This window comes from Neopelma chrysocephalum, unplaced genomic scaffold (genome assembly GCF_003984885.1).
Source record: "Neopelma chrysocephalum unplaced genomic scaffold, ASM398488v2 Primary Assembly neopelma1_24, whole genome shotgun sequence".
Taxonomy (NCBI): domain Eukaryota; kingdom Metazoa; phylum Chordata; class Aves; order Passeriformes; family Pipridae; genus Neopelma; species Neopelma chrysocephalum.
The window spans coordinates 22,734,618-22,745,698 of record NW_020897693.1 but is presented as its reverse complement, the minus strand read 5'-3'; positions in this window follow the sequence as shown (position 1 = coordinate 22,745,698).

Here is an 11,081-nt window from a genome sequence, read left to right as displayed (position 1 = left end):
TGGGGTATTTCCAAGTAAGTTAACTAAGTAACTTTTAAGTCAATTAGAAAGACAGTTTATTAACACTGTCTGCTAATACCCAGCTTTGATAGATTCACGTGATTCCCACTGCCAACACCTCCAATAAGGAAACATTTTTGACCCTTCTCCTTAAAAAGGCTTGTTTTATCTCATCTAAAATAGAGCATGAAGATACATCTGTCAACATTAGTGACATTAACTCTTCCTTTTGGCCCCATGCTTAAAAAAGAAAAGAAACAGTCAAACCTTAAAATGGAAAGGGAATCACATAGAGTGGCTGTGGCTGGGAGCCATTAAATGCTTGACTGTAGTTTTTCATTGAAACAATAAAGCAATTTATTGTACAGATAGCTTTGGCAAAGTGGGGTTTAGGTTCTTATTACGCTCACAGCCCTATATCCCCAAGGGTCAAGTACAGTATGCTGAGGAGACACTGGCTCTCCCCACAGGAGGGCTGCCAATGCATCAGGCAAAGCACAAACCAAGCGTGTGCAAGCACGAGGCCTAATGGAGCTGCTGTCACTCTGCTTTGATTTTCATGCAACTTCAGAAATGTCAGGGTCAATTCCCAGGTTAACGATTCCTGGTCCATTGCAGGCAAGTGTGGCATCCACAGGTGGGCAAATTCATAGTCCTCATTACGAACAAGAAGAGAGAGAAAAAAAAATCTAGTTTGTTTGCAATGCAGTCTTGACTGCCTGTAGGTTTAGGTCCGAAGTACCCAGTGTGAGGCCTGTCTTTATGCCCCATTTTTGAAAGGAAGGTGTTTCTGTCTGTCTCAGCATGTTGGGGTGTGAGCAATAGGGCTGCCATCTAGAGGCCAAAGTGACCTTGGACAGCACATTCCCTTGGACAGCAATGGCACTGGCTATGACCTGCTCCTCTCACTACCTAATTATAAAGGATTTCTGATTTCTAAATGAAACTGCTATAGTACAAAGCACTTCTCCATCCACATCTCTCATTCAAGAATTGTATATCGTGCCTTAATCCATCCATCTTAAAATGGTCTATATAGATTTGGATCTATATAGAATGGATTCTATATATAGAATGGATGCATCTACCGCAGGGATGAAGGACAGTACGAAACAAGATACAAAACAGAGAAATACTTGAGGGGCCCTGAAGAGCTCCAAGTTTCTGGCAGTGGTGTTAAATGTGTGGTATTGAAAGAGTTATAGCAAGGAGTCTCAAGTATGGGACAGGGTTTGTTTCCCCTTAGGCACATCAAGCTCTATAGCCTCAGAGTGAGCATGATTTTCTGCTTGTCCCATCGCTACTCCTCACTACTGCCAGGCTTTGAGAGAGTTTGCTCTGGAAATGCTCCAAACCTGTATCTATTTTGGCTCAGAATGTGCTTTTCTCCCATCCCTACAGATATCTCATTCCCCTCTGACAACAAGGTGAGGGGAGCAGGTCTGCTGAGACCAGCAGCAAGCTCTGGGTACCTAGGCCTGGATCCTGTCCTTCTCAATCTGTTCCTGAACTGAATATTGCAAGTCAAACTAATCCAAACTCGGGGCAACTGGAGCCAGTCTGTAACTTGTCTTGGTGGTTACAGACTGTATAGAAAAGTCACATCACAGCTGTCACTTCTTTCACATGGCTGCTCCTCATCTTCTCTCTCATCTGGCTTAGGAATGGCCTCTCCCCTGAGCATTTCCCTACAGCAGGCGTAGGAGTCATTTAGTACAGACAAATGTTAAAAGGAACCAGGCAGAGGACACTCTTGGCAGCCTACTGCTCTCCACAATGACCTATGGTAATTTGAGGTGTGCTAAACCCTGCCACCTCCCACACACCTTGAGCACCTGAACAGGTTGAAGTGGAGCAGGAAGGTGAGAGTTGGAGGGCAATGATGCCCTGGCCTTGCAGCTGGAGAACCCCAACAAAAGGCCGTTGCAAAGCACTTTAATTTTCCTTGCACGCTGCCTGCCCTGCTCCCTGCACCCACCACATTGCAAAATCCCCCACTGATGTGACTAAGAGTCACGTTCCCCAGCCTCAGCATTGGTTTCCACCTCTCACAGTCCTGAAATGGAGACAGGGAAGTGTCAGATGCTTTCTCTTCTCCTTATCTATGACTCTGACCATGGGTGTTTTAGAGTCCAAGGGGCTGGAGGGACCTTTCAGTCAATACTGTTATGTGAATGGCTAAATAAAAACAGATATGAACCTCACTAGCACTGCTTACATCAAGGAAAGGGGAAGTAGCCACTGACTCCAGCAAGCTCTAGCAAAGTTCTGCAAGAAGTGGCTAAAAATAGGTCTGCCCCTACAACATTTCCGTTCTGCCTTTGACACAGTCGCAGCTTTCACATCCCATCGGCCTCGCTGTTTCCTTGTGGCGGGCTTGCCTCACGCCCCAGCGTCACCCGAGCAGCCCTTCCTGCACGCAGACAGCCTCAAGAGCTTTGAAGTGCAGGCTGCTCCCTCCCACCCTGCTGTAAGGGAACACTTCCCCTGCTCTCTTTACATCTACCTCAGTTGCAAAGGAGAAGTGGGGCAAGCCCCAAGTGACGATCTCATCCTAAAAGGACACTAAAAGTCCCAGAGATACTGAAGACCAGAAAAGCTTTCCACAGTGGAGTGTTTTCTCAGTAAATTAAATGGTGAAAAGTGTTTGTTTGAATACCCTGGAGTAACATTCCCAATACTGCCTTTTGATTTCGGTACTTATTCTTGGAGAACTCAGAGCTGAAAATGACCTGAAGTTGCTTCTTGGAGTAAAAAGGAAAACAAGTGAATGCAGGATAGAGAGGAGAGGATGTGAATGGGAACTCTTCTGAGTGGTCTGAGGCTCAGACACCCTCACCCCTGGAGCCTGAGAGGTGGCTGTTAGTCAGCCAGTGATATTGTGTGCATGTTGGACACGTGGAAGATGGAGGTGCATTGGCAATGCACTGTAGGAAGAGCAAGAGTGCTGTTCCTGAGAACAGAGCCCAGAGTGGATGGCCATCAGTGTTAAGCTGAGGAGGAAGCAACAAAGTCTGTTAACCCAGATGAAATGGAGACTGTTGAAAATTACCTGTGCTGTTTGCCCAAGGTTTTCCAAATCCTGGGGAAGTAATGCTCATGGCAATTTGGGCCAATTGGAAGCTCATTAACATTTCTGTCTTCCCTGCTTTTCAGTCCAGCAGGTACCAGAAAGGGTAAGACAGCACACACTGGACTTCTGGGAGAAAAGTGGGATCAGGGAAATCCAAGACCAGGGCTTTGCCTTCTTCTCTGAACCATGAGACAATTAAGCAGGTAACCACTTTGTTGCCATGCTGGAGATGCAGGGGTCCAGACAGTCTGGAAGCTGGTTTACTCTTCCAGGAGTTTGGAGTCCGGCTGTTCTGGCCTCAAGCTCTCAAGCAGAGGGATTGGTTCTTGAAACTTCACACTTCACAGACTCTGATTCTATTTCCAGGTAGGGGTGAACCAAGAAAGCCAGCTGACTCCCCTTGCTGTAAAAAGACCTGTGATGAGGATGACCTGGCCTTCTCCAGGGGTGGCGGATGCTATCTTAGGGGAGCCTCTGTGGCGCCCTGACATTGGCAGAGGATTGGCATGTGGAAAGGATGCCTTGAGGACTTGGCTTGGTAAGGGCCAGAGGTCTCTGGAGTGGACCAGGGAAAGGCACACCCAAGGAAAGAGCCCCCAGCCAGCCCACAGGACAGCCTCCAGGAGTAATAGCCCTGTTATAGGCTGCTTCCAGGCACTGGGTGGTAAAACATAGCAGAAAAGCATTTCTCTCAGAAGTCACACCTAGATAACAAGAAATTTTCTCCAGACCAAGCCAAAAGGTATTTCCTGGAGCCTCTTTGTTACCAGATTCCGTTGGCAACATGCAATATATACCTAATGCTGTCTAGACACAGGGCCATGGCAGAAGGATGTAGCCCCAGTTCTGGGCAGCTCCTGCGGGTACACGTGTGTGGGGGGAGCAGGAGAACTGGGGTGGGAGTGGCTGGTTCCTCAGCAGTTTCTCAGTCTAGTGCAGGAGAAAAGCATTTGTAAGCTCTCGCTACTTCTAAGGCTTTGTAACCACTCCTCTCAAGATTAGCCTGTGTAGGTTTCCTGGGTGGTTGGTTTGGGGTTTTTACTATTGCAGTTTAATACCTGGAGCTTAATTCAACCTCTCTATCTCCCACCCTCGCCCTGCCAGAGGTCACAAAGGTGGGCAGCTCAGGCCCTTGGTGAGGCTGTGACACTGTGTCTCTCAGAAGCTGTTGCGGGGCTCTGGAGAGCTACTCCAGGGCCACAGCTGTGCTTGAGAAACAGGTCTGCAGCCTTTCAGGTCAATCCTCAGGGTGGCCCTCATGACAAAGGGCTCGAGGCAGTGCCAGGAAGTCAGAGGGATGGGACCCAGATTATCTGTACACACAGACATGGGCTTCCAGCAGGTCCTTCGAGAGAGCTGCACTCGGCTCACCTCGGTTGATTTTTGAGCCCCCCCGCCCCTGCTCCCCCACCTTTTCCTTCTGCTCTGCTGGCAAGTGAATGTGCTGAATACCACACGGGGGGAGGGGAGGGGGAGGGACAAAGTTTCCAGTGCTCAAGTCAAGGATGTTGTTATGGGTTCTTTGTGTGGGTGGGTGGGTGGGTGTGTCTGGGGGCGGGTTTCCACAAAAGCAACGGCTGGGGTCACCAACGCGATTTTAAGATGATTGTGTGAGTTTCTTCTAGAAAAACTGTTTCCTTGAGGCGGTGCCACAGCACCATCTGGCGGGGGACAGCCAACCGCGGGCGGGACAGGGCTGCTCGGCCTCCTTTTCTTCACATGATGTGTCCCATAATGAAACTCCCCCCTGGGATCGCACGGCAGCCCCGTTGCCCTGAGCTCCCACCGCTGATGCATCGCACAAACCCCGCTGCTACTAAACCGCACTGTGATGGTGAGAAGGCGCATGACCAACTCTAGACCCCAGTCCAAGGCAGCACTGGCTGTTATGTCACACCACAACTTCACCGTAAGCACGAGCATAACCCACTGTCACCGCACTCCTTCTGCACATACAGCTGTCACTGTTGTTTGGGTAGCACAGGCAGTAGGAGGGTAGGAAAGTGCACAATACAAATTCCAAGGTTTGTGAGGCCTTAGCAGAGTTAAGTAAATTCACTCACAGGTTGTGAGTTGTTTGCAGAGAGATTTGGAGTCTCAAAATATACTATGATCCATTCTCTCTGGGAAATACAGCATAGTATGATAACTCTGGTGCTCATGGATAAGAGATACGAGCTGCTGGACTAAAAAAATTCAAGAGAATGCGTACAATGAGCAGATGTGGATTTGAGACCATCCATGTGCCAGAACTGGGGAAAGATAAAGAAAAGAAACAAATGGAGGGCAGGTGTGGGCAGAAAGCTTGCAGCAAGCATTTTGGGCAAACCTGGAAAACCAGTCTACATGATCAGCAGCGGTTCTTGCACAGTGCTAGAAACAGGCTTTTTTTGAAGGAAAAGAACAAGAAAACTTCTTAAACATGTAAGAAAACTTGTATTTTTGAGCATGCCACTTTTCAGTTAGGCATTCACAGGAACTGGCAGTGATGCAGAGAGCATGGGAATGACCATATGTGTAAGAAACAGCACAGCTACTCGCTTGTACTTTTTGTTAAATAGCCGGTGTGATCTGAAGCTTTACTGTAAAAAAGACATAGAAGGAACAAAGCCAAGTGCAACCAATACCAACACTTCAGACTGAAGAACTAGATGGGTGTTTACCAGATCTCCAGCTCTGGTAAATTCCAGCTTTGGCCAGAGGCATGTAAGGGCTAGGCTGTCTAGAGAGGCCATGACCTTATCAGAGTCTGTTTTGGAGAGAGAGCTCTGTCTGGTAGCTGGAATGCTGCTGGCCTGGACTCCTGGTAGCCTGAGGCACTTGGAATATCCCAAACAGAAGTCACAGTGGTAAGTAAGTGGGGCCTAGATCCACAGTCCCATTCACTGAGTTTAAGGAATAATTCTTTTAGCTGTAGATGTGAAATGCAAAGATTTCATCCAGTTTCTTTTTTTCCCTGTATACCTTTTCCTTACATCTGCTTCCTGTCACTGCAGTACCAGCATATGCTGCACTACTGCCACTCTGCCCCTGACTAAAATCTGGCCCAAATTTTAACAGCAGTTTAGGGTACCTCTGTTTTGAAGCTCTACAGTGGGAGTCTTTTCAGACTTTTTATTAACTTCAGCTATACCAATGGGTGCTCACTTCCTTTAAAAGAGTGTTGTACAGCACCTTACCTCTATGAACCACAAAGTACTATCCATGGGCCTCTGGTAGTCAAGGAGAAATCAATTGCCTTAGGACACCAGGCTGTTGGGTAAAACAAATCCAGCGTGTAGGATCCTGCTGAACCAGATCTCAGGGTCTCCAGTAATGCATCACACCTACATACACACATAGGGAGAAATTCTTGGTCTGGACCAAAACATCTGCTCTAAGCATATTGATCTGGATATTTCTAGTTCAATCTGCCACTGCTAAATGCCCAAGAGATTTCTAGAGTGGAAAAGGAAAGAACAGGGAAAGACCACATTCATCCCTGGTTACAGGAAAAAGCCATCACACAACACAAAAGTATCATTCATTAGCAGTGAAACTCTGTCTTATTGTAAGCCCTTGAAAATCTTGAAAAACAGGTTTTGCCATACATTCTTTGCTCCTTCATCACTCCCTCGTGGTCCTCGGCCCAGCAAATCAATAGTAGTGAATGTCTTTTGAAATTCTTGAGACTACCTAGACATACAGAGTTGCCATTAGCTAGTATTTCACTACAGTATATAGTTTGGCCTTGTTTCTAACCCAGGTCCCCAGCCTGTTAACCCTTGTGTTTTCCTCTTGGTGCTGACTCTAACTTAAAGCCTGATTAGCTCACTTGGGTTTCTGCTTATATCCCCTCCTTTAAGCTGGCATGCATGGAGCACTCTGCCATAGCTCTCTGCCAGGTATAACTGTTGGCTAATCGTCGTTATTGTCCCAGTAAATCACCTGGGGGTGAAAGGTTAGCAACTCTTCTGCAGGTTTGCAAAGAGAGGGGTTGAAGGGGGAACTGGTTGTAGGGCTGGTAAAATGGGAAACATGCCCTCAGGTACTGTATGCACAGAGCATTTACTCTGCCAGCAAACAACGGCTATGGAGTGAGAATGAAGGAAATAGAGAGCAAATTACATGCTTCCAAAACCCTTGCAAGAAGACTAACACCACTTACGAGCTTTACAGTACTCAGCTCTAAGATCAGGGTGCAGCAGGAGGAGCTGACAGAGCGGAGAAATTCCGCCCTTGGCACTCATTGTCTTTGGCTCTCTCTAGAGCAGGAGCAGAGTGCTACGGCTGCAGATCCTGGGGCACTTCTTCCTACTCGAAAGCTGCTACTTCACCTCATTATTGAAAGGGAAACTTTTTATGCCCTGAGCGGAACCAAACCCTTCTCATCCCGTTTCGTGGTTCCAGGAGCAGAGGCATAAGGACAGCCACTGGATGGCACGAGCCAGAGCCAAACCTGTTCCATGAGGAATCCTGGCCTTCCCGGCGGGCATATTCCTTCTCCTCCTCACTTCCTTGTTTTGCAGCCACAGGTGAGCACCTCCACCACTCGCTTTCCTTTTCTCATGAGTGAAGCAGAGATGTGATGTGGCCAAGTACAATAAAGTTTATCCTCACAAACTACTGGGATATCCTTGGATGAAGAGCCCTGTGTTAAACTGACAAAAATGCAATTAATAATAAAGAAGTGCCATAAACATCACAGAAAATACACTCTTGTTTTGGGGGTGTGATGCAGCCAGTTACCGAAAAGCAGCTAATTGCAGTGCTCGACTTCCAGCTGTGCCCTGTGCTGCATGCTGTAACATAAGGCTTCCCCTAGGAGGAAAATGTCCTGTGGTAAGAGAAGCTCAAGAAATGCTGGACAGGAGGAGAGTGATGGGGTTCTGCTTGAAGACTGACTACTTGGAGTACATGTGGCAGGATAAAGTTAGGAAAAATAGGATACTTGTGTTTGTGAGGGAGGCAAACAGAAGGATCACAGGAGAATTACAACCCAGGTAACAATCCACTTCCTCCCTCCCAGAAAGTGCTGGAAAAAGCAGCATTGCAGGAAACCCAAAAGGACCTACTTTTTGTGATGCCATTGAACTGGCTTCTGGAGTATCAGAGGAACGTCAGAGCTGGCCTAAGAAAAGGGGGGGACACAGGGATAGTAGCTTGTCTTCCAGCAGCAAGCCACTAATGATCTCAACCCTACTGCCTGGTTGCACTCGCAAGGAACCTTTGAATCTAATATAAATGTATCATTTGTATTGTCTTATGTTGCCTCCATTTGCAGAGGAGAAATTTGTGCAAGCTGCTTTCAAGGATCTGGTTAGCAGAATAAGAGGGGGAGTAATGACAGATTTACTTGCAGATGCATCACAACTTCAGAGCTCTGTTCCTTTCATCTTTGCAGGGCTGGGAGCAGTAGTTTTCTGCCAGTTGGAAGGGATGATTCCCAGATTTCTCATGGAAATCATAAGACGTTGGAACACACTGATAGAAAAGACATGACTTTAATACAGTAAAGAAGCCTATTTACAGTTATCTTAAAGTGGAACTTCCATTTCTGTGCTCTGTGAAGTTGGAAGTAAGGCACCTGACATGGGTAAATAATTTGTTCCAATGTAGTCTAAAAATGTTCTGTTAGGTTCTCAGAAATACAATAATAGTTCTTCTGGTTTCAGCTAGAATAGAGTTAATTTTCTTCCTAGTAAGTGGTATAGTGCTGTGTTTTAGATTTAGGATGAGAATAATATTGGTAACTCACTGATGTTTTCAGATATTGCAAAGTAGTATTTATCAAGGACTTTTAGGCTTCTCATACCACACCAGCGAGGAGGCTGGGGGGGGCATGGGAAACTGGGAAGGGACACAGCCAGGACAGCTAACCCCAACTGACCAAAGGGATATCCTGTAGTATATAAACTGTTGGGAAAGTGACCAGGGGCTGGCGCTTGGGAACTGACCAGGCATTGGTTAGTGGGTGGTGAGCAACTGCATTGTGCATGATGGTTTTGTATTCTTATTCTTTCATCATTATTATAATTATTTTCTTCCATTTCTATCCCATTAAACTGTCTTTATCTCAACCCACGAGTTTTGACACTTCTACTCTTCTGATTCTCCCCCTGTCCCACTGTGGGGGGGAGTGAGTGACCGGCTGTGTGGTGCTTTATTTGCCAGCAGGGGTGAAACCAGGACAACATTCCAGACAAGTTTCATACTACATTGTGTTCCCAAAAGTCTACCAAGCAAGTCTGTGTCTACTAATCAAGTTGTCTACTTGACCTATAGGTACCATCTTCTCACAGGAACAACTTCAGTTTTCTTTAGAACTTTTTGCTCTTCAGCAGAACATCGAATATTTTTAAGAAAAACCAACAAGCACTTACGTTCCTCAATTTATCTCAGGGTCATGTGCTGGAGGAAACCTCTAAATTTGAACTGTTGATGAGTATGAAGGTTGTATTCCTGTCTGTGGTCTCGTCTTGACACTGAAACTGCCACCTGTCAAAACTCAAAACTCCCTGTTTTTTCCCTTCATGGCTTCTATCCATCCCAGTCCCTCTTCCTTCCTCTCAAGACTGTATTCTTAGCTTGCAGACCACCAAATAAGTATTTTATTCAGGTTGCTGAACTGTCCTTTTAATTTTAACCCCTCTGCACTAACCCATATGGCCCAAAACTGCAAATTCCAGATTGGGTTTGGCCCAAGCTGAGGTCAGACAGGACCAGCTTAGAGTGGTACCATGAATTACCCTTCATTAAAGCAATTAATTAAGTGTACACAGTTGTAGCTCATTTTACATGTCAGATAAGGTTGAAACTTTAATCCCCAATGAAAAATGTAGTTTTCATTTCCAACTCTACCACGTGCCAAACAGGGCTGTGCTGCTCTGAAATCTGCGCAAAATTGTTAAGACTTCCCGATATGAGTCTTGAGATTTGAGTTGTGTTTTTGTTACTTTTTTTCCTAAAAGAAAAAAAAATCCCATTTGCTATTCATAGTTTGTCCTTTTTAAGAAAAAACAAGTCTGGTGGTGACACAGCAGGAAAGGGGGAGTGCGTGATATCAGACCACCAGTCCGCCTTCTCCCCCATGTATATTTTTTTAAGGACTTAAGCTTTTTTTGATACAGAAAAAGTCATGGAAGTCACGTACACAATAAATAAAAATTGGGGCTTCAAAATCCGTTATTTCTCCGGGCAACAAAATTAATACACCAAAATGAACAACTAAGAGTCGAGTAACCAGGGACTCAACCTTTCCTTTAAGAAAACTGGTTTTAGCTGAAGATTCCTATCCTTGCCCTTCAAATAAATATTGAGAAAGCTGCAAAGTTAACCTCTACCATAAACAAATCTTTCCCCAGACAAGATCAGATTTAATATTCTTAGTATTTCAAAAACTTGCCTTTTCCTCACCTAAACACCTTTATGTATCTTAGGGGAACAAAGAGCCACTGCTTGCCACCTTAAAAAACATAAAAAAAAATTAGTGAGGTCAGTTTCCACTGTGTCACATTGCTTTGGTAACACCACCCTACAATCTGCAGCCCTTAGTTACCTGTTGCTACATTTAGAAACCAGCACTACAGTCAACTTAGATCCTGCTGTGCTGGCAAAGATGTTTAAATCACTACTGTGCCAGCACAGAAAATAAATACTGACATAGGTGTTCCTGCACTAGACCACTATCAGTTCAGTCATATAGTTTAAAAAACCAACTTCTAACCAGTATTAACAGCAACACAAACCTATGGGCAGACTGGGCCTTAGGTTCAGAAATAAGCTGTGTGTATTTATGGTTGCAGTCATGACGATGATGCTAAACTTGCTTATAACCTCAAGGTGTTAGGGGAGAAAAGGGGAGGCTGGTTTCTTAGGTCTATATTCATCTTACTGTTGCCACTGCTGACTGAATCAATGGAAACTTATGGAAGGGAAATACTGTTGTACAAGAAAGAATTAATAAAGAAGATCTACATTCGCTCTACATTTTAACAATATGCAAGGTAAGCATGCTGCGCTCAGAAGC